At 43.3% G+C, this 22,341-nt stretch overlaps 1 protein-coding gene across 1 annotated transcript in view; it reads right to left on the bottom strand.

Annotated features, from left to right (window-relative positions):
• Positions 1-20,996, bottom strand: part of LOC117831070 (membrane-associated phosphatidylinositol transfer protein 2-like) — a 74,742-nt gene extending 53,746 nt beyond the window's left edge. The window contains exons 1-2 of the mRNA XM_034709549.1: positions 20,663-20,996; positions 6,717-6,746 (exon numbers count right to left, since the gene is read on the bottom strand). The gene's annotated coding sequence lies outside the window, so the exon portion shown is untranslated. The remainder of the gene's footprint in view (positions 1-6,716; positions 6,747-20,662) is intronic.
• Positions 20,997-22,341: the final 1,345 nt, after the last annotated feature.

Raw genomic sequence — 22,341 nt, 5'->3', positions numbered from 1 at the left:
TATTTTTAGATCGGAGGTTGCAGCATGGTCAGGGCTTGTAGCATCATGAAAAATCTGAAAAAGTCACAAGATTTAAAAATAGCAATTGTTAAATTACTGGTCCCAGCCAAGAACCAGTATTTAGGACATGGCTGTGTCAAATACTTGATTCTGATTGGTCAAAATTCACCATAAACACTGTAATTGATTCTCAAAAGCAATAGAAAAACCCTAATCCCAATAAAGGAGAATAGAATGCTGTCGGTTGATCAAAGCCAATTAGAACACATCAGGAACAACCTGATCACACGTCACATCAAATCACTCCACAGAATGTAGTCCATCACATTCCCCCTCTGCCTGTTGACACTGTGGTAAAAACACAGACTGTATAAAGAATGGACGTAGTATCCGTGACGTCACCCATTGAGGCCAATCGGCGGCGGCGGCAGCCATATTGGAAATGTTGAACTTTACACAACTGCTGTCGAGCGAGTGTGACGCAAAGAGGCGGGCTTTGAGCCTCCTAGCCAACAGCTACAGTGTTCCCACCTGTCAGTCAAGTCAGCTGTGCCTCTCATTGGAAGACTCGTAATCTTAATATCTTCAAAATTGCTGTTAGGAAAAAATTCACCCCCGTACAGTGTGAGCTGATCGAGAAATGAGCTATCAAGACTACACTCGTCTTTTGAACCAGGCTGCAAACATGTTTATTTCTGCTGTAAAAATCGGCTTTTTTGAATTGGTGTGTATGTGGTTTCCGGTATTTCCAGAGCCAGCCTCAAGTGGACACTCGATGAACTGCAGTTTTTATCATTTCCGCAGTGGCTTCAATTCTCGAGGCCGGAGGTTGCCGCTTTAGAAAAACACTAATCCACATAAAGGAGAATAGAATGCTGTCAGTTGATCAAATCCAATTAGAACACTGATTCATTCTAGAATGCAAAAGCGACAACAGTAACTACCTGATCACACGTCACATCAAATCACTCCACAGAAAGTAGTCCGTCACATTCCCCCTCTGCCTGTTGACACTGTGGTAAATAGTTATTACCAGGCCTGGGGATGTTTGAGGAAAAAGGAAAAAAAGAAACAGTAAAGTTTTGTTAAAGTTATGCTTCACCTGTGTAATAGAGTACATGTGGTCCTTACTAGAGTCAGCATCAGGGCTGGCAGTTTTAACCCATTAATCACAGCGTGAGCGAGGTCCTGAAGTCACTTGATAATATTTTTGGCACATCATAGTTCAGCTGCGGCTCCCGCTCCCTGCTGCTGTGCCTCAAAAATAACGACACCACTGTGCTCCTGAACGTCATCATTCACTTTTTCATTTCACTTTCCTGACGGCTCAGTTGATGAATAAAAAGTATTAACTGCAAGCCGAGCAAAATACTTTATTTTATGATGATCGATATTTAAGAAAAGACAAACTAAGTGAAAAGTATAATCAGTGATCAGCGTCAGCACAATCAGCACAGCGGGCGAGGCTCTCACAGCTTCAACGACTTCATTTAAACGTTGTTTTAAAATCCTTTCCTTTCTGAATGTTTCGTGCAGTGGAGCCGTGCAGGACATGTGCATGAATCACTTTCATCTCCACTGCCAGCGTTGGATGGCCTGCTCTGCTGATTGTGCGTCTGTTTGCAGGAGTCGTGACCGTCCTGTGTGTGTTTTTCTCATGCAGGACCGCCTCTGAATTTGAATGAGCCAGCTGAGCGCTCTGAACTCAGGGTCTTTACTTTGGACTGACAAACCAACAAAGAAATAAACTGTGAACACGCTGCTCTCCAAACAGGAGCATCTAAAAATCTGTTCTTACATGTGGACACCTGATACACGGCCCACAACAACAAGAAGAGCATCAGGCGATTACAGTGAGTCAGGGATAACTGATGAAGAGCAGGACAAATGCTCAACGTTACATCAAGATATCTGATTAACTGAAGAACACAACGTGCCCCTCAAAGTGAGTCAAAAAGGAATATCTGCGGCGTTGGTGGCCTAGCGGTCTAAGCACCCCACATACAGAGGCTACAGTCCTTCTTGCAGGGGTCGCCGGTTCGATTCCTGGCCACAGTCATTTCCTGCATGTCTTCCCCCGCTCTCTACTCCCCACATTTCCTGTCTCTCTTCACCTGTCCTATACAATAAAGGCGAAAAAGGCCCAAAAAATATCACTTTAAAAAAGGAATATCTGTTCAAAGTCTTATTTTTGACTTAAAGTAACCATGTATGGCGCCAACAGCACAATAGTGCTGGATAGATATTTGCACCACCCTTATACCCCTTTTCAACCGGGGCAGTTTCAGGGCTGGTTCAGAGCCGGCTCAATTGAGAACCAGTTTTTCGTGTTTCTACTGCAAGTGAACCGGCTCCCGGCCGGGAAATCCGGTTCCAGAGTGGCTCCAACTCTTTGCTGGTCTAGAACCGCGAACCGCTTACGTCAGGGGCGTGCGGCGGGGTTGCTATGATCAAAAACACAAACCAAACGTGTTTCCGCCATTGTCCTGCAGCGAAAACACAAAACAGACTAATGGATTCCAAGACAAAGAAAGCGGTCGGCCGAGGAGACAAGTTGCCGTTGTCCGCCATCGTCATTGTGAGGAAAAGTTCGTGCTAGCACCGCTTGGAAAAGCGTCCACGTAAATCTGACGTCATGACCATGTGTCCTGTATCATACCTACATGTATGACGTTTGAACCATGTGTCCTGTATCATACCTACATGTATGATGTTTGAACCATGTGTCCTGTATCAGACCTACATGTATGACGTTTGAACCATGTGTCCTGTATCAGACCTACATGTATGACATTTGAACCATGTGTCCTGTATCAGACCTACATGTATGACGTTTGAACCATGTGTCCTGTATCAGACCTACATGTATGACATTTGAACCATGTGTCCTGTATTATACCTACATGTATGACGTTTGAACCATGTGTCCTGTATCATACCTACATGTATGACATTTGAACCATGTGTCCTGTATCAGACCTACATGTATGACGTTTGAACCATGTGTCCTGTATCAGACCTACATGTATGACGTTTGAACCGTGTGTCCTGTATCAGACCTACATGTATGACGTTTGAACCATGTGTCCTGTATCAGACCTACATGTATGACGTTTGAACCATGTGTCCTGTATCAGACCTACATGTATGACGTTTGAACCATGTGTCCTGTATCAGACCTACATGTATGACGTTTGAACCATGTGTACTGTATCAGACCTACATGTATGACGTTTGCAGAAAAAAAAAAAAACCCAGCATGAAAATCAGTTTAGTATTCAGTGAGTTATGATTGATTAAATGCGCTGACACTTCATTGCGCCTTCCAAACAGATCACACTGAGTGGAGCAGGTGACCGGACCAAGATGGCGGCCCCACGGCTCGTCAGCGCCAATAGGTAGTAGCAGTCGATGCGGCGTCTACTCTTTATATGTCTATGGGAAAAACAATCGGGTGCTGAGTTGGTTCAAGAGTTCAGCCCAGAAATACAACCCGGTTCACGTTGGTCAAAGTAGGTATCAAAGGATACTGCAAAAGCTTTTCTGGACTTTGCTTGTGACTATAGCTTCTTCCAAAGTTACAATATTCAACAATCAGCACTTCTAAAGCTTGATTAGGAATACACTTCCCACATAAAAACTAACCTACGTTAAAACCAGTCTTCAAGTACGCCAGATAAGACTGGAAGGAACTGGATCCAGCCAAGAACCAGTGTTTATTCCCTGGCTGTGTCAAATGCTTGATTCTGATTGGCCGAAAAACAGCAAATCAAACCAATCCACATGAAAGGAGAATAGAATGGTGATGGTTGATCTAAGAGAGAACACTGATTCATTCTAGAATGCAAAAGCAACATCAGGAACAACCTTATCACACATCGTATCAAATCCCTCCACAGAAAGTAGTCCCTCTCATTCCCCCTCTGCCTGTTGACACTGTGGTTAAAACCTTAGTGTGGTCTCAGGGCGGTCTTGAGAGCGAGGAATCCCTTACACTACCTCCAATAAACTAGAAACAAGACACAAACGTCAGCCTGAGTCTTTTTCTTTTATTTCCTTTCCCTGAAATGAAAAAGTGTTGAACCTCGAGGCTTTGTTAAATAATTTTCAGGATGTTCATTTCGAGGAAAATCTGATATTTTGCTCTTTTTAGTGAGCGTACTCGAGGCTACCTACACATAGGAGACACAATCCATCTCTCTGAATGAGACCTGATGTGCACCGGGTGAGCGCTGCGAGGCGGAGCGGAGGATGAACTCTGTGACTCACATGCCGGCGCTTTATAAACGTCTCTTTAATTACATCCAGCCGACGCGTCTCAGTGGGTTTCAGGTTAAAAATATCCCACCTGCAGCCGCCGCGTCTATAGGGGATCACATGACTGCTGCTTCACCTTTTAAGCAGGTTTTAAACACACCAGGAATAAGCACCTGAGGACTTTTTATTAAAGCACGTCACAAAGGAAAACTTAAACTGAGATTACATTTTCTGTCACGCAGAGGAGGAAGAGGAGGAGCTCTGTGATTGGTCACATCGCTCTCCTCGCTCTCTGGTTTTTATCTACGAGCTGCAGGGATCCTCAGAATGAAACGACTTGTTGATGGGTCCTCCTCCCATCACACACACACTTTATCTGAGCATCAGCAGAACACACGCTAACACAATCACCCTACATACACACATACACACACAGCTCCACAACGTGAACATCTGCCACAATTACGGCTGTTAATTTGTGATCTTGTCAGACACATCGCTCCTCACAGACGCTCCTGTTACTCATCCTGGAGCTTCAAACAGAAAACAGGAGCCGTGTTTGGCTGCAGGTTCCCGCACGCCGCCGCCTCCTCTGATCTCTCTGACGGTATTCGTCAGGACGTCACGCTGGCTGCAGCAGCATGCGCTCGCTTTAGATCCCGGAGGAGCGTTTATTCTTCACTGCAGCTGAGTCTCATTTCCATTATTACATTAGAGGTAGTTTAGAGGAGCGGTCTCATGTTTAAAAAAAGATGGAGGGGTGATGTGTTGTTATTTTAAAATGGAAAAAGGAAACACAAGGAGCTGATGTCACTTGTGTGTTACCTTAAACATGGAGCTGCTTGTTATATAAGTAATCGAGCTGCAGTGTCTTTAACCTGAGCAACAAAATATCCATCCTTAAAGCTCCTGTGAGTAATTTTTAGGGGGTCATGAAACAGACTGAAATTAACACTGATGTCTCTATATGAGCTACAAAAGCAGACGACACCATCGGCAACATGATTGATTGTTTCTATGTTGTCATTTTTAAAGCTTGTAACAACTACAAGGGGGGGTAGGTGTCACACAAGATGATTCACACCATGCTGAGCAGAAAGCCTTTCATAGTGACTGACACCGAGAGAGGTAAAAAGACAAAGCGGTCACACTTTGTCAGAAAACACGACCAAGACCTGTGCAGGATATTGCTAGCTAAGGTAGGAGACTTATTGTTTTGTCCACAGGGGGGCGCCAAAGTCAACACACACCAGAAAGTTCCTTACAGGAGCTTTAAAGTGCATCGCAGCGGTATTTCAGTTCCTTCTTTGCCATCCTTAGTCCGTCTCCGATTCATCACGGCACCAGATCTGATAGGTTTCTATTCTAGTCAGCGTGTTAACTTCCACTGGATCTGCTCTGTTGCGTTCCAGCTGCATCTCTGATCTGGCGGGTCGGAGCCCACCGGATCAGATACACAAGACTTCTATTTTCCCTGGATGTCGGAGCACGACGCATCAATCTCAACAGAGCAGATGGAGCGGGACAGGAAGTCAGGTTTCACCAAAACAAAATGAAAACATCCGGTTAATTTTCAGAATAAAACACTCTGTGTTATCACCAGATCGTATTTCACTTAACTACAACAACAAACCAAAGTCATGATGAGCGGAGCCAGGCCTGGAGTCAACAGGTCAGAGGTTTTCAGAGGACCAGAAAGACAACATGGAGGAGGAGAGGAGGAGGAGGAGAATCCTTGATGACTCCAGCTGTGCGGCGGTCCTGCTCCGTGCTGCCGTCTGAAAACGCAACCAGTGGGTGTCGACGGACGGGAAAGCATGGAGCTGGACCGCAGCGGATCTGTTGGTCTGTTGTCCTGTGTTATGCACAAATTTCACTTCCTACCCTGACCTCTTTTTACTGCTCTGTCTGTACCACACTCAGCTCAGCTGGTTTAGAAACAACCACACAACATCAAAAGAGGAAGAAGACAAAGAAGACAGTCTCTCTTCTTTCTGTAACCTTTGCAGTCAGAAACAAGACGTGCACACATGCAGGGAAACAAAACTTATGATCGTCTTCATCGTCTTAGATAAATGCAGAATTGAAAAAGGAACGACGGGAATCATGGAAGGATTAAAGAGATAAAAGAGACAGAAGTATCTGCTCCAGATCTGTGTCTGTTTTATGTGAAGTTTAAACTCATAACTATTTTATTAAGACCCTGTTCTCTGTCCATGGTGCTGAAATATGAGCAGATACAGGCACAATAGAGTTTTTACCTCTCTGTTTCTCTCACATGAACACTGGATGGTGCAAAGTTAAAAAGAGGAACCTGTGCGTCTTTTAAAATTGTTATTTGAGTGTTTATCATAAATACAGGAGACATTTGTCACAGTTTCTTTGAAAGTAAAGGATAAAGATGCTCCCTCCGAAGCCCCCAGCTGATAGAAGATGTTTGTGTTTGAGATGTTACTGACCTGCAATCCATCTCCAGCGATGGTTTCCTCCTGTGAATGAAACAGAGACTCCGTGAGCAGCTGATAATGTTTGAGTCCTGCACAGAGATTTAGCTCTGAAATGAACCAACACAGGAGTCTGTCCACAAAGCCGTCACACTCATATTGCATAAATACCCGATATGGAGCAAAAGTCATGTTTCGAAACCATTTCCTTCCTCAATCCAGTTTGAGAGACGCAGACAAACGAGCTTTCAGACATGAGAAGGAGACAAAGAGTGACACCAGGAAGAAGAGTCTGTGTGTTTGGATTCTCTGGAAGTTCGACCCCGGCTAACGTGTTCATGTGATGCTGTCAGAGCATGACAACATGTAAGAGGCGTGAGCAGCAAATGAGAGTGAGCGCAGCCCTGACGTGACGACTGGCTGATGAGAGAGGAGGGTTATTTTTAGCTCAGGGCGGCGGTGGAGGTGGAGGGGAGGGACGGGGCGGCAGCAGGGGGGGGGGGGGTCAGAGGGGGGAGACAGCAGAGAGCAGTGTGACGGTTGTGGTGGGTTAGCTGTGATGATGCTCAAATTGCTCTCCTCTCCCAGTGTTGCCGGTAAATGGCGGCGTTGATGCTCTGCTGCCTGAGAGGACTGGAGTCCTGTTACTACACAGACTAAAAATACATCCACTGCACTTAAACACAAACTCTAAAGAGATAAAGAAACATATATCTATTATTTTAATGTTGCTAATCTCAGGCCTGATGTTGGTTTGAGTGTAAAGCTCAGACTTGCTCAGGTCTCTGGCTGCAGCAGCTTTTAAATAGAAGAAAAACTTCCCTTTTTACAGGAAGAAGTCCCTGCAGCTTGTTTTCATGATGCTATTATCTTTAAAAAACAGGATTATCAAACTGTTATCACAGCCAAAGAAGGCTGTTTCCAAGCAGCATCTCCAGTGTTGGAAAATTGAAGCATGCAAAAAACTGCACTACCTCGAGTGACCACTAGAGGCTGGCTGCAGAAACACCAGAAACCACATACACACCCATTCAAAGAAGAGGATCTTTGCAGCAAAAATAAACATGTTCACAGCCTGGTTCAAAAAACAGTTTCGCTCTGAATAGCTCATTACTGTCTCGGCACACACTGTACAGGGTTTTTATAACTCGATATTAAACTTATGAGTTTTTCCCAAATAAGGACATGGCTGACTTGACTGACAGACGGGCACCCTGTAGCAAAAAGGCTAAAAGGCCCACCTCTTCACCTCCCACTAGCTCGACAAACGTTAAGTTGTGTTCAGCATTTCCAATATGTCACTCGCCGATGATTGGGCATGGTGAGATCTCTGGCTAATAAGATGGACGAGCTAACAGGACTAGCCAGGAGTCAGAGTTCCAGGAATGTAGCATGGCGTGCTTCATGGAAACGTGGCTGCATCAGGATATTAACGACCACAACTTCTCCATTGACGGCTTCCAGACTGTCCGGGCAGACCGGGATAACACCGAGAGCTCTGTGGTCACATGTCATACTGGTAGCTGTTTACATCCCCCCTCTGCCAGCCTGACTACGGCGTCCAACGTTCTCAACGCTGCCATAGCAGACTCTAGATAGACTACCAGAGTGCCCTCTTCCTGATCTCAAGGGACTTCAACCATGTATTTATTTATTTTCTACATGGCTTATTTTGTCTTCTGTACATACTTTTATTATCATTCTTTTCATTGTATTTGTATTTATATCTAATTAATTACCTCTTCTATCAATATTATTTGATATTCTTAATTATTGTGAATAAGAGCATCTGTAATGACTGAATTTCCCCCCGGGATAAATAAAGTATGTCTGATTGGCTTCAAATAAGTGCTCAGGAACAGATGGGTGACGTCACGGATACTACGTCCATTTATAATACAGACTCTGAGGGAACGCCACTCTAAAATGTTCTATTTAGGGGCTTTAATGCCTTTATGTGGAGAGGAGGGTAGTGAGATTGCAGCCTGCTTGAGGACAATAGCCTGTGTACATGGGGCGCATTACATAACCACTAAGCTGGGACATAAAGCTTTTGTCTGAATCAATCTACAGAATGTTTTTAAACAGCAGAACTGAACGCACAAATATCAGCATGATCCCAGACCCTATCAGCACAAAACTGCTTCATGCATTCACAATCCTAGTTCACATTTTTTTGCACTGCTGGGACTTTCTTTCACTGCAGTCGGTCCCTGCTGTCTGAAAGTGAATCAGTCTGACAGCTGACGTTTCTTTAACTTCCACAAAAGCACTCCCTCAACGATTAAATACATTTCTACAAAGGAGCTTTCACATTCAGAAGAACAAAGTCCAGTTTTACAGCACAATTAAGGATCGGACTCCCAGCAGGAGGAGAACAAATGTTTAAATAACCACTCTGAGTTTTTTCTAGGAGAGGAAAAAAACCCAGCCTGTCAGGGTCGAGGAAGCAGCCTCAGCACCTGCTGACTCCTCATCGACCACAAACACTCCTGCTTCCTTCAACAACTCCTCATCAGATCAGCATTCCTCCTGTCTTTGAAGCTTCACCTTTACCTTCAGACTTGAGAACACAGCTCAGAGAGGAAGTGAATGGAAGTGAAGAGAGAGGCTGGATGTGATTGGTTATGTTTTCAAACTTCACTCCTGAGGAGCAGGAGGGCGAGCAGGTGGAGGTGGACGGCGTTAACGAGATGTAGAAGAAGAAACAGCAGCTCAGCAGAAAGAGACGTTATTGTTAATTGAGCCGAGAAGATTTGAACACCCGGAGATACAAGAGATAAAAGATCGGCTCCTCGGCTCAAACTATTACCGTCTGGCTCGACTCCAGAGCCTCCGTGGTGGATTTACATTCAGGAGTCAGAGTGCGGTGACACTCGGACCTTTCACCCGCCGTGATTTGTGGTGGAGATTAAGCATCTGTTAAGACTCCAGGTCCATCTCCTGATTACTCACATTCATAACGTCTGACTGCTCGCCCGGTAAAAAAGAAATCATTACACAGATAAAACCAGACGGCTCTCCACAACCACTGCTCTGATCGATGTCAAATTTGGTAGAAACGTTCATGCTCCCCAGAGGATGAACCCTGCAGAATTTGAGGATTCCCTGACTTTGCCTCTAGCACCACCAGCAGGTCAAAGGTCATGTTTCCAATTAAATATCTGGACATCAACAATATGGACCAAACTTTCATCTGCCTGTTCATGCTCTCCTGAGGATGAACTGGAATGTTGTGTTCACACTTTAATGCGAATAAAATCCTTTGCATGAGTGAATGTCATATAAAGAAAGTGACCTAATGGCGCGAAATGGCGAGGCGTTCAATGCTCTACTGGCTTCATTCGCTTATTCATGAGAGTTGAAAAATCTAATCGCAGAGGATGAACCCTGCTGACTTCTACCTCTTTTCCACCAACGTGATCCGGGTTGTATATCCGGGCTGGCCCTCGCACTAGTTTGGAGCTGGTTGAACTTGCAAACCAACAAGGCGCCCGTTTGATTTTCCACGTGCTCAAGCCCGTGGAAGAGGTACGTCATTACATCAGATTTACATGACCGCTTTTCCCAGCAGCACTAGCGCAAACTTTCCCTGACAACAACAAAGATGGCGGACAACGGCAGCTTGTCTCCTCAGCCGATCACTGCTTTGCCTTGGAATCCATTAATCTCTTTTATTTGTTCACCCCAGTTCTAGACCAGGGGTGCATCTCGCTCGGCTGGAAGTGAAGCTTCCACCAAAGCGTCTGCCCCCTGGTGGCTGGCTGCAGTATAGGTCAAAAAATCCGTCTCCCCCATTCATTTGAATGGGGCTGCAGTCAGACTTTAGAAAATAAATACACGTGGTACCAATGTTTCTCACATCCGTATGCTGTGGTGATATGTAGTTAGTATTTGACTGTTTTCTGTTCAAGGCCTCTTTTTTCTGAAAAGTTTCTTTTTCGTTATTAGAGGTTAAAAAACGGGTTTTTTTTCCGGGTTTCCTTTGATTCACAGCTGCCGTAGAGAGAAACTCCTTAGGATCTTGTGACGCTACGCTGTAGGGCGGAGCTTGTTACCGTGGCAACATAGAAATTACCATGGCAACACAGAAATTCTGGGGCTTCGCAGACTCTGGCTGCACAATGGCTGCGCCCTGGAGCGGGGTTTTTTGGCTTCAGAACGGGAAAAGCCGGAGCAACGCTGTCCATTTTTATTTACAGTCTATGTTCTAAACCAGCAAAGAGTTGGAGCCGCTCTGGAACCGGTTTTCCCGGCCGGGAGCTGGTTTACTCGCAGTCGAAACACGAAAAACTGGTTCTCAATTGAGCGCCGGCTCCAACTGGCCCTGAAACTGCCTCGTTAGAAAAGGGGACTTTGAGGATCTTTTGACTTTTAATTTTTGCACAACCAGGAAATCAAAAGATTTAATTGATCTGGTTAAATACGTCAGTGTCGACTTTATAGAAGGGCAGGACACATTAGTGTAGAGACAGTCATATTCCCCAGAGGATGAACCGTAATGACTTGAGTGATCCTGCACTTTGCCGCTTGCACCTTAATGAGGTCAAATATTTTTCTTAAATATTTCATGAGCAAATACCAAACTAATGACTTCCTGTCTGTCTCAGCTGTTGTTTTCTGTTCAGTGGTTATTAGTAAAATGTTAACACAAAAGAAGGCGGTAAACGTCGTACCCCTACGGACATCAGGGCGTTAGCTTTGTCTCTGGGACTGCATTAGCATGCAGACTTTAGCATTTAGTTCAAAGCTTGAATGTTGCACACAGAGCCTCACAGAGCCGTTACTATGACTATCAATCAGTCTAATCTGTGAGGAAACAGATGCTCAGAGATTACTTTTAACTAACGCAGTGACGCTCTGAGTATCAAGTGAGCAGGGAGCCGCTCCACACCGCTGAATATGTGTGAGTGTGTGAATATTTGATGAGGACACAACGCCTCGCTGCATCCACACAAAGCCCGTGGACTGTTAATTAGACTAAGTGCTCAAAGCCAGCGCTGCTAACGTGGTTAAACGTGACAGGTTTGAATCCCCTCCTTCCCTTCCACAACATGACTCACAAAGCGCCTCCCCAGGAGCAACTGGGGACGTCATGAAGGTATGGATCTATATTTAATACATTTTTTCTAAGGGCACCATCTGACTGCCAGCTGGACACGGTGACCATGTGGGTCTTTATACAGCTCGACTGTTTGCATGGGCTGTGTTTAAACATTAGAGGCCTTTAATCAGTGAAAATCACATGAACCAGGATGTAAAAATGAGTATAATGTAGTAGCACAAGTATTCAAGGCCTTTACTTAAGTATGAATGATGAAACCATAATAGAAAAAATGTGACTGAAATATATCTCTAGGAAAAATATGTTGGTATAACTAGCCAAATATATTTAGTATTTCAAACCAACCATGTTGTAATCATGTTTTTTTTAACTGTACACCTATGGGCCTTAAAAAACGCATTTTGAAATATAAAACTTGAGAAGCAAACTGTGTTAAATACTTGATTCTGATTGGTCATAACCCCAAAACAACAGTGATTAATATGCCAGAGACAACCTGATCAAACACTTAATATCATATCAGTCTGCAGAAAGGAGAACGGAACGGAGTGGAACGGAATGGAACACATCAAAGCAGAATGGAACGGAACGGAATGGAACACATCAAAGCAGAATGGAACGGAACGGAATGGAACACATCAAAGCAGAATGGAACGGAACGGAATGGAACACATCAAAGGAGAACAGAACAAAATGGAACACATCAAAGCAGAATAGAACAGAATGGAACACATCAAAGCAGAATAGAACAGAATGGAACACATCAAAGCAGAATAGAACAGAATGGAACACATCAAAGCAGAATAGAACAGAATGGAACACATCAAAGCAGAATGGAATGGAATGGAACACATCAAAGGAGAATGGAACGGAATGGAACACATCAAAGGAGAATGGAACGGAATGGAATGGAACACATTGAAGCAGAATGGAATGCTGTCGGTTGATTAAAGCCAAATAGAACAATGACGCAAAAGCTACAACAGGAACAACCTGATCATGCAGGCCACATCAAATCAATCCACAGAAAGAAGTATGGCTCATTTCCCCGTCTGCCTGTTGACACTGTGGTAAAAAACATTAGTGTGGTCTCAGGCCGGTCTTGGACGCACAGCTGGTGAGAGCATCGCTAAGCTGCTGATCTCTACAAAGTCACGTAAACCAGAATAGGTGGTGATGATAGCAACAATGTTCAAAGTGGTGCTCCATTTTTGTTTAAAGGTGTGTCTGAGAAGAAGGAGAGCTAATCTATCGATAATTAGTGAGCGGAGGGTTTTGAGAATCAGAATCCCACCAGGGTCAGGAGGATCCTGACATGATTTAGTTTTGTTGTATAATTTTTTTAGTCTTTTATTTTGAAATGATCTTTGTAAAGATGTTTCAGAAAAGCATCAAACCACTGATATTACTTTGGTTGCATCCTGTGCCGCACACAGTATTCCACAGGAGTGACTGTACCAGTACATATGTTCATGCATGTGAAGCAGAGTGCAGAAGAGAAAAGCGACAGACTGGGAGCTTGTCGGTCTATTTGTGGCGCCGTGTTTCTCCTCGACAGGCCGAGGCGGTGGGAGGGTAGCGACGGCGAGAGGCAGACAGTCAGGACTTAATGGAAAGTGTCGCTCATTCACATCCAGAGCGTCTCCAGCCTCCCACCACTCAGTCCTCGCTGTGAAGCCATGATCAGTGGGCTGGAATCCCTCTGTTTACGCTGCTAAAAATAGATTCCACACACTGTGATGACGTGGCATCTCGTGACAAGACCCCCCCTCTCCTCCCCTCCTCCCCTCTTTCCTCTCTCTCTCATCCACACTGGAAAGCAGAGCAAGTCACGTCGTTATTGGTATGCAGCCCTCAGCCTGGCTGCATGCCACCTCTCTGAAAATCTTCTCTGACGTATCTTAGGGGAAGGAAAAGGGGGGGGAATGGAGCACGTCACGTAGAGATGGAAAGAAAAAAATGAACTCAGAAGTATGAATTTGAAGCAGAAGGGTGGATGGATAGACTAAACTGAGAAAGAGGGGGGATGGTTGGAGGGTTTCTAGAGAGAGAAGGAGCAACTGAAGGAGGAGGAGGGCGGCAATCAATATCATGACTCATTCTTTCTGCGGTGGCCACTTCCTAACAGCATTCATTAAAGCAAACCTAATCATTTTGTCCCCATAATCAGATCCTGGGAGGCTCCATCTTCTGTCACACACACACACACACACACACACACACATTCAAATCATGCACACTGGACCTGAAATGGGAGGAAACAGGACCAGAACATTAAGCAACAGATCTGATGGTGGGGTTGATTACGAAGCTGCATGATACAAATTTAATGAACTGGTGCAATCACTGGATAATTTTAGCCACGCGTCCATGGATAGCTTTTTGAAATGTTGTTTCAGGTCCACCATTTTGGTCCAGACTTCTTCAGCTCAAGAAATACTGCATAAAAGATACCATGACATCTTTAACAGGCATTCATAGTCTCCTGTAGATGAACCCTCAGACTTTGAAGAACCCCTAAATGTCCCTTTAGATCAATCAGGAGATTCATAATAATAATAATAATTATTAGAAACCCAAGGTGGCTTCACAGGGTCAGGTAGAGGGTCTGGGGGGTAGGTGGGGATATCTAATGGGGAAAGGCCTTGAGGAGAAGGTGCGTTTTGATTGCTTTCTTAAAATGGTCCAGGGTTGGGGCGCTGTGGATGTCAGCAGGGAGAGAGTTCCACAGAGTGGGGGTCACCACACTGAAGGCTCTGTCCCCAAAGGTCCACAACTTAGTCTGGGGGATGGAGAGGAGACCCAGGTCCGAAGACCTTAGGTTCTGGGAAGTGTGTTGAAATCAAATATATAGTTTTCATCTCAAAACTATCAAATGCATCGCAATGTAGCTGAGTACAGATATTCATGGTACCCAGAGGATAGATCAGACATTTAAGTCATTCCTTAAAATTGAAGCAGAAGCATTAGGAGAAAGACTTTTGTTGTTTGACTAAAATATCTCCAAAACTATTTCACAGACTTCTAAGAAATAAAACAGGGACGCTGGTGGCCTAGCGGTCTAGGCGCCCCACGTACAGAGGCCACAGTCCTCGTCGCAGGGATCGCCGGTTTGATTCCCGGCCGGTCGACCATTTCCTGCATGTCTTCCCCCGCTCTATACTCCCTACATTTCCTGTCTCTCTTCAGCTTTCCAATAAAATAAAAAGGTAAAAAGGCCAAAAATATAACTTAAAAAAAAAAGAAATAAAGCACAAATATTCATAGTACCCAGAGGATAGATCATAGACATTTAAGTCATTGCTTAACATTTTACTCAGAACCATTCAGAGGTTGAATTTTGTTGTTTTCACTAAAATATCTCCAAAACTATTTCACAGACTTCTAAAAAATAAAGCAGATATTCATGATCCCCTGAAGCTGGACTATCACAGTTTAAGGGATTCCCTGGCCTTACTTAAACTCCTAACATGTGGTTGACATGTTTCTAACTTAAAGGTGACATATCATGCAAAATGGACTTTTTAATGGTTCTCTCCCTGAAATCTGTGTCCCTGTCTACAAACCCCCCGAGAATGAAAAGAATCCATTCTGCCCCTGTTCTGATTTCTCCACCTTTCTGTAAATGTGTGCTGAAACCAGCCGTTTCAGTTTTCAGTGTTTTTCATACGTCACAACGCCATCCGGTCTGTAACAGGAAGTCAGAGCTCGGAGCTTGTTCAGCCCATAGACTGTATAAAATACAACTCAACCCCTCCTCTGTTTTTCATTCCCTGCACACATGTGTGCTAACAAGGAGCTTAGGAGGGAGGCATGCTAGTTGTAGGCTGTCTTAATAAACACAAAGGTCGGTTTGACTCCCCACGTCTGCAGATTTGAAGATCTAGTGGATGATTTTTATTTATCATGGAAAAGTGCTAGCGCTAGTTAGCATAGCCACATAGCTACATGTTAGTAGGTGTGTACCAAGACACACGTCGACATGCTGACAAATAAAACGACAAGAAACACTAAATCTGTGACCAATGGTTCAGAAAGGTCCTGCTGCAGGCGCCTCTCCGTCAGGATCAGATTCTGGATCAGATTCAGAGGGTTGAAGTAACGCGGGTCTGTGAGCAGCCGTGTATATTCAGCCAACATGTAAACATTAGATCAACGTGCTGGACAGCCGAGGCCACACCCACTTCCTGAGGGGGCGTGGTCAGAGAGCTCATTCTCATTTAAAGGCACAGACACAGAAAACAGCCTGTTCTGAGCAGGGCTGAAAAAGAGGGGTTTACAGGCAGACCAGAATCTGATTTCAAAGTGTTTTTATGAGAATAAACTTTAAAGACATGTTTTGTGGACCTCTTAGACCAATATATGTTGATGAAAAAGAGCAGAATATTTCACCTTTAAGTCTAATCCAAACAAAGTGTTAAAAGCTGAAGGGTTGATTGCCATAAAGTTTTCAGATTTTCATGGTGCCCAGATGATGAACCATAATATCTTTAGATGTCTTTTGACTTTTCCTGCATTATGAGGCTGACATTTGAAGAGTTCAGTTGCAAAAACAGATATCTCCATTTTCATACATTTTTAAAAAACATTTCTTTTTTATATAGATTCTTAATAAAGTTACATTTTCAAGAAATATCTGATAAGTAAAGTCGTTTGACTTAATCAAAGCCACCCAACCTCTGTTGATTGATCATACCAAAAGCTAGTATTAGAAAAAATGTGTTGGTTTTTTTTTACTTTTCAAAAGTGAGTTAACTATTTTTGCAAATGAACTCTTCATATGTTCAATTACTCTGTCAAATATCTCAACATCTACTTGATAGCTTTGCACAACAATAGTTAATACATTCATGGTCTCCAGAGGACAAGACAGAACATAAACCAGTCTCCCCCTCCTCTTTCAGCTCCACAATGACCACTTATGATTATTTAAAGCTCAGCCTGATAACAAAACTCTCTCCAGGTTTTGTGTCTCCTTCCTTGAGAGCGTTGGCCTCCACTGCAGCATCTGTCTAACTAAGTTAAAGGTGAGGTTAGGATCTCACAAACAACAGCACCTCTTTAGTGTTTTCACCTTCAGCGTCTAAGAATAGCTCCAGCTGGGTGGATTCCTGCATTGTTAGCAGGATGTACAGAACATTTGTAGCAAGGACACATGGTGTTTTCAGTGAGTAAGCAAGGACTGACCTACAAACTGAATATATTTGTGTTTACGACTGAAGGTCGCACAAAACGAGCAATATAGAAGTGTTTAGTGAGGAATAGTGGCAGATCCATTAATGATGTCAAAGGTTTATTTAGAACAACAATGAAAGAGAAGTAGGAGATCAATTACCAATGACACGCCCTCATCTGCAGTCCTTTACTTATCCACTAACACCACCTAATAACTAAGACTCATGTTTTTAATGGAGGACAAGACAAGAAAACTTTAGGCAGACATTTTTGTAAGGGTAATCGGATCTGGTTCGGTTCTGGTTTGGGTTAGGGTTCAGATTAGGGTTAGGGTTCAGATAAGGGTAAGGGTTGGGGTTGGGGTTAGGGTTCAGATTAGGGTTAGGGTTGGGGTTGGGGTTAGGGTTCAGATTAGGGTTAGGGTTAGGGTTGGGGTTGGGCTAGGGTTAGGGTTCAGATTAGGGTTAGGGTTAGGATTCAGATTAGGTTTAGGGTTAGGGTTAGGATTAGGGTTAGGGTTGGGTTAGGGTTAGAGTTAGGTTTAGGGTTAGGGTTAGGATTCAGATTAGGGTTAGGGTTAGGATTTAGATTAGGGTTAGGGTTAGGGTTAGGATTCAGATTAGGGTTAGGGTTAGGGTTGGGTTAGGGTTAGGGTTAGGGTTCAGACTAGGGTTAGGGTTCAGATTAGGGTTGGGTTAGGGTTAGGATTCAGATTAGGGTTAGGGTTAGGGTTAGGGTTCAGATAAGGGTTAGGGTTAGGGTTAGGGTTGGGTTAGGGTTAGGGTTAGGGTTCAGACTAGGGTTAGGGTTAGGGTTAGGGTTCAGATTAGGGTTAGGGTTAGGGTTAGGGTTGGGTTAGGGTTAGGGTTAGGGTTAGGGTTCAGACTAGGGTTAGGGTTCAGATTAGGGTTGGGTTAGGGTTAGGGTTAGGATTCAGATTAGGGTTAGGGTTAGGGTTAGGGTTCAGACTAGGGTTAGGGTTCAGATTAGGGTTAGGGTTAGGGTTAGGGTTGGGTTAGGGTTAGGGTTAGGGTTCAGACTAGGGTTAGGGTTAGGGTTAGGGTTCAGATTAGGGTTAGGGTTAGGGTTAGGGTTAGGGTTGGGTTAGGGTTAGGGTTAGGGTTCAGACTAGGGTTAGGGTTCAGATTAGGGTTGGGTTAGGGTTAGGATTCAGATTAGGGTTAGGGTTAGGGTTAGGGTTCAGACTAGGGTTAGGGTTCAGATTAGGGTTAGGGTTAGGGTTAGGGTTCAGATTAGGGTTAGGGTTAGGGTCAGGGTTGGGGTTAAGGTTAGGGTTCAGATTAGGGTTAGGGTTAGGGTTGGGTTAGGGTTCAGATTAGGGTTAGGGTTGGGTTAGGGTTAGGGTTCAGACTAGGGTTAGGGTTCAGATTAGGGTTGGGTTAGGGTTAGGGTTAGGATTCAGATTAGGGTTAGGGTTAGGGTTAGGGTTCAGACTAGGGTTAGGGTTCAGATTAGGGTTAGGGTTAGGGTTAGGGTTGGGTTAGGGTTAGGGTTCAGACTAGGGTTAGGGTTAGGGTTAGGGTTCAGATTAGGGTTAGGGTTAGGGTTAGGGTTCAGACTAGGGTTAGGGTTCAGATTAGGGTTGGGTTAGGGTTAGGATTCAGATTAGGGTTAGGGTTAGGGTTCAGATTAGGGTTAGGGTTAGGGTTAGGGTTGGGGTTAGGGTTAGGGTTCAGATTAGGGTTAGGGTTAGGGTTGGGTTAGGGTTCAGATTAGGGTTAGGGTTAGGGTTAGGGTTGGGGTTAGGGTTAGGGTTAGGGTTTGGGTTAGGGTTCAGATTAGGGTTAGGGTTGGGGTTAGGGTTAGGGTTAGGGTCTGGGTTCAGATTAGGGTTAGGGTTAGGGTTGGGTTAGGGTTAGGGTTGGGGTTAGGGTTGGGTTAGGGTTCAGATTAGGGTTGGGTTAGGGTTAGGGTTAGGATTCAGATTAGGGTTGGGTTAGGGTTAGGGTTCAGATTAGGGTTGGGTTAGGGTTAGGGTTAGGATTCAGATTAGGGTTAGGGTTCAGATTAGGGTTAAGATTAGGGTTAGGGTTAGAACCAGAACTAAACTCAAGCAAATAGAACCAGAACCGAACCAGACCGAACCAGAACCGTAATCTAGCAAACAGAACCAGAAGTGAACCAGAACCAAACTCAAGCAAACCGAACCAGAACCGAACCAGAACCAAACCGGAACTGAACCAGAACCGTAATCAAGCAAAAAGAACCAGAACCGAACCAGAACCGAACCAGAACCGAACCAGAACCGAACCAGAACCGAACCAGAACCGAACCAGAACCAAACCGAACCAGAACCGAACCAGAACCAAACCGAACCAGAACCGAACCAGAACCAAATCGAACCAGAACCGAACCAGAACTGAACCAGAACCGAACCAGAACCAAACCGAACCAGAACCAAACTCAAGCAAACAGAACCAGAACCGAACCAGAACCGAACCAGAACTGAACCGAACCAGAACCAAACCGAACCAGAACCGAATCAGAACCGAACCAGAACCAAACAAGAACCGAACCAGAACCAAACTCAAGCAAACCGAACCAGAACCGAACCAGAACCGAAATCTAGCAAACAGAACCAGAACCGAACCAGAACCGAAATCTAGCAAACAGAACCAGAACCGAACCAGAACCAAACTCAAGCAAACAGAACCAGAACCGAACCGAACCAGAATCGAATGAGAACCGAAGCAGAACCAAACTCAAGCAAACAGAACCCCTCCCTAATCTGAACCCTAACCCTAATCCTAACAGAGAACCATTAAAAAGTCCATTTTGCATGATATGTCACCTTTAAAGCATCCAGGTTCCTGAGGAAAGCTTCTCTAACTTTTTGCAAATCAGAGACACTTTAAAAATATCTGGTCTATAACTGATGGAGCGAGAGCAGCATCAGGGTGGAGAAGCAGAACCAAAGTGTCTTCTTACTTCTGATGGACGAGTCCTGCTCTGAGATGTGACAGCACGATTGTTGTCGAGGCGAGGTGATGGATGGATTTGCCTTCCTCATACCTGAGCGTTACAAAGCTGCATCATCAGCGTACAGAAACAGTTTGAGTTCCAGCTCTGAACAAATGTAGAAATGTTGAAGGTTTATCACTTCAGCCCATGAGTCCGTCTAGTTGTGACCCTGTCTTGCACAAGAACCCAGTCTGAGAATCTGGTTGGGTTTTTGGATTATTTGAGATTATGTTCAGCTCATAAAGCTCTTAATGGGGGGCTCATTAGGGGCCCAAAATAAAGTCTACCCCTTTGTTTGGTAACAGGTTAATCCAGCCAAACAAACAGTATAATGGGAGTGTTGTCTGCAGAAATGTAACACCCCTGTGGATCTAATACCTGCTGTGTTTAGTTAAATGATATGAGAGGAACATTGTGGTCTCTCAGGCTTATGCAACCTGTCATTAACCTGCCTGGTGGTGATATGAGAGGCTCAATAATATCAACACAAACATCAGTGTTACTCCCTCTAAACCACAGAATCAATAAACTAGGAGGGCTCTTTTTATTCTGTTTAATTAAAACTACAATGATGGATGCCAGCTGATCACTGCAGCCCTTTAAAACAGCACAACATGAAGGAGGAGGGATGAGTTCATATTTGCATCACTGTGTCACTTTGCAGGATTAATGAGAAGTGTGAGAGTTGCAGTGACGCCATTTTCCCAGGTAAACAACATGTCCATGATGCCTGACTCACCTGCAGGTTATTCAGCTGGATGTCCACGTTGCAGGAGCCTTGAACGCATCATCTCAGCTGGTCTGTCTGTAACGTTGTGTGCAGACGAGCCTCCGTGGAGCTGTGTATGTTCTTCACAGCGGGGTGTCCGGGCTGTTCTCCCCCTCACACAGAGCGTTCACTCCCCGGAGAGGAAGCCTCTCAGTCCGGCTGCTGCAGGTGGAAGTCACCGCTGGTCCTCCTCCATCATCAGTCCGTGCTGTCCGGTGTGTGAGGCTCAGTGCAGCCGGGGAGAGAGACAGGTTAACGGTTACATCAGAAGGCAGGACGTCCTCCTTAATATAGGGAGGGAGAACAGCGCCCCCTAGCGGCAACGCGACACCTGCAGCCAGACTCACATTATGAAATTATTTTAATCAGCTTTTCTGTTACAGACCAAATAAATGTGTTAAAATAAATAACTGAGCAAATATTAAAAATGTATTAGTTAAATATAAGAGGTTTCTTTTTAAATAATAGTAAGGGCTTTTTAAATTATAATAAGTAATTGTAATGCTGGGTGTGTCATCAGTGTTCCTTGCCAGGGTTTAAAATACTTTATCTGAACTTTTTAATATATAATATATTATTTCATGATTATTTCATGTTTATATGTACTAGCTTATTAAATTCATTTGTTGATTTTTTTTTCAATAAATCGTGAAAATGCCTTGTTTGATTTAGAGAAGCTCTGTTCATTCAATGTTTAAAATTATTATTATGATTTTTTTCTTTCATTGTGGTTTAGTTGTTATTGTGTTGTTTGTCCATTTGTTAAACCTTGTGATACAGCCATGCAGCTGTGAACGTGGAAAATGATTAATGATAAAGCTCTATTTTATTGGTTATAAGCTTCAATAAAAACACTATGGAAAAAAAAAGAAAATAAATATTTTTTAATCAGTATTTTAATAATTAGTTCATTTATTAAACTTATTATTTTAAATCTATTTTCTGTTAAAATAATTGTTGATTACTTAATGAATTTATTCATTCAGCGAAATTACATTATGAATTTATTTTTACCTTTTATGGAAGAATTTTTTAGAAATAATGTGTCACAAACTAAAATCATGCATTTCAAATATAAATTAAGTAATAATAAAATATGTTATATAAATATAATATGTCCCCTTTTTTATGATCACAATAATATAAAACATTATTGAATATTTCTACATATATTCACGGTCATTTGACTGCTGTCATTGTCCAACACAAGGGTATCAATAAAGGTTGTCTGAATGTATAAATAATAAATAAATCTCTGATCAGTCAATTTATTTATATTTTTTAGTTACAATATTTTTTAAAACTTCATTTACATCTTTATTTCAATAAGTTATATAATAAATAATAAATACAATAAGTACAATTATTATTACAATGCTGATTATTTCTTTTTAACTTGAACATTTGTTTTTATTTTTCCATTATATTTGTATTATTTGTAGATTGATTTGTGCTCAACTCATTGTTGAATATTATTCTATTAAATGAAATGATCAGTAATTTAATATTGATTAGATTTGTTACTAGTCTACTCCTGCAAAAAGATAAACACCTTTATTTTGAACTACTTCTAATTATTGTACAAACCTTTAAAGTTTCAATCATCTTCTTTTTTATGTGTTTCATGATCTGTCATAATTACTGTGTTG

The sequence above is a fragment of the Notolabrus celidotus genome, chromosome 19, assembly GCF_009762535.1.
Source record: "Notolabrus celidotus isolate fNotCel1 chromosome 19, fNotCel1.pri, whole genome shotgun sequence".
Taxonomy (NCBI): Eukaryota; Metazoa; Chordata; class Actinopteri; order Labriformes; family Labridae; genus Notolabrus; species Notolabrus celidotus.
The sequence above is the reverse complement of the archived record's forward strand: the minus strand, read 5'-3'. Positions and strand labels throughout refer to the sequence as shown.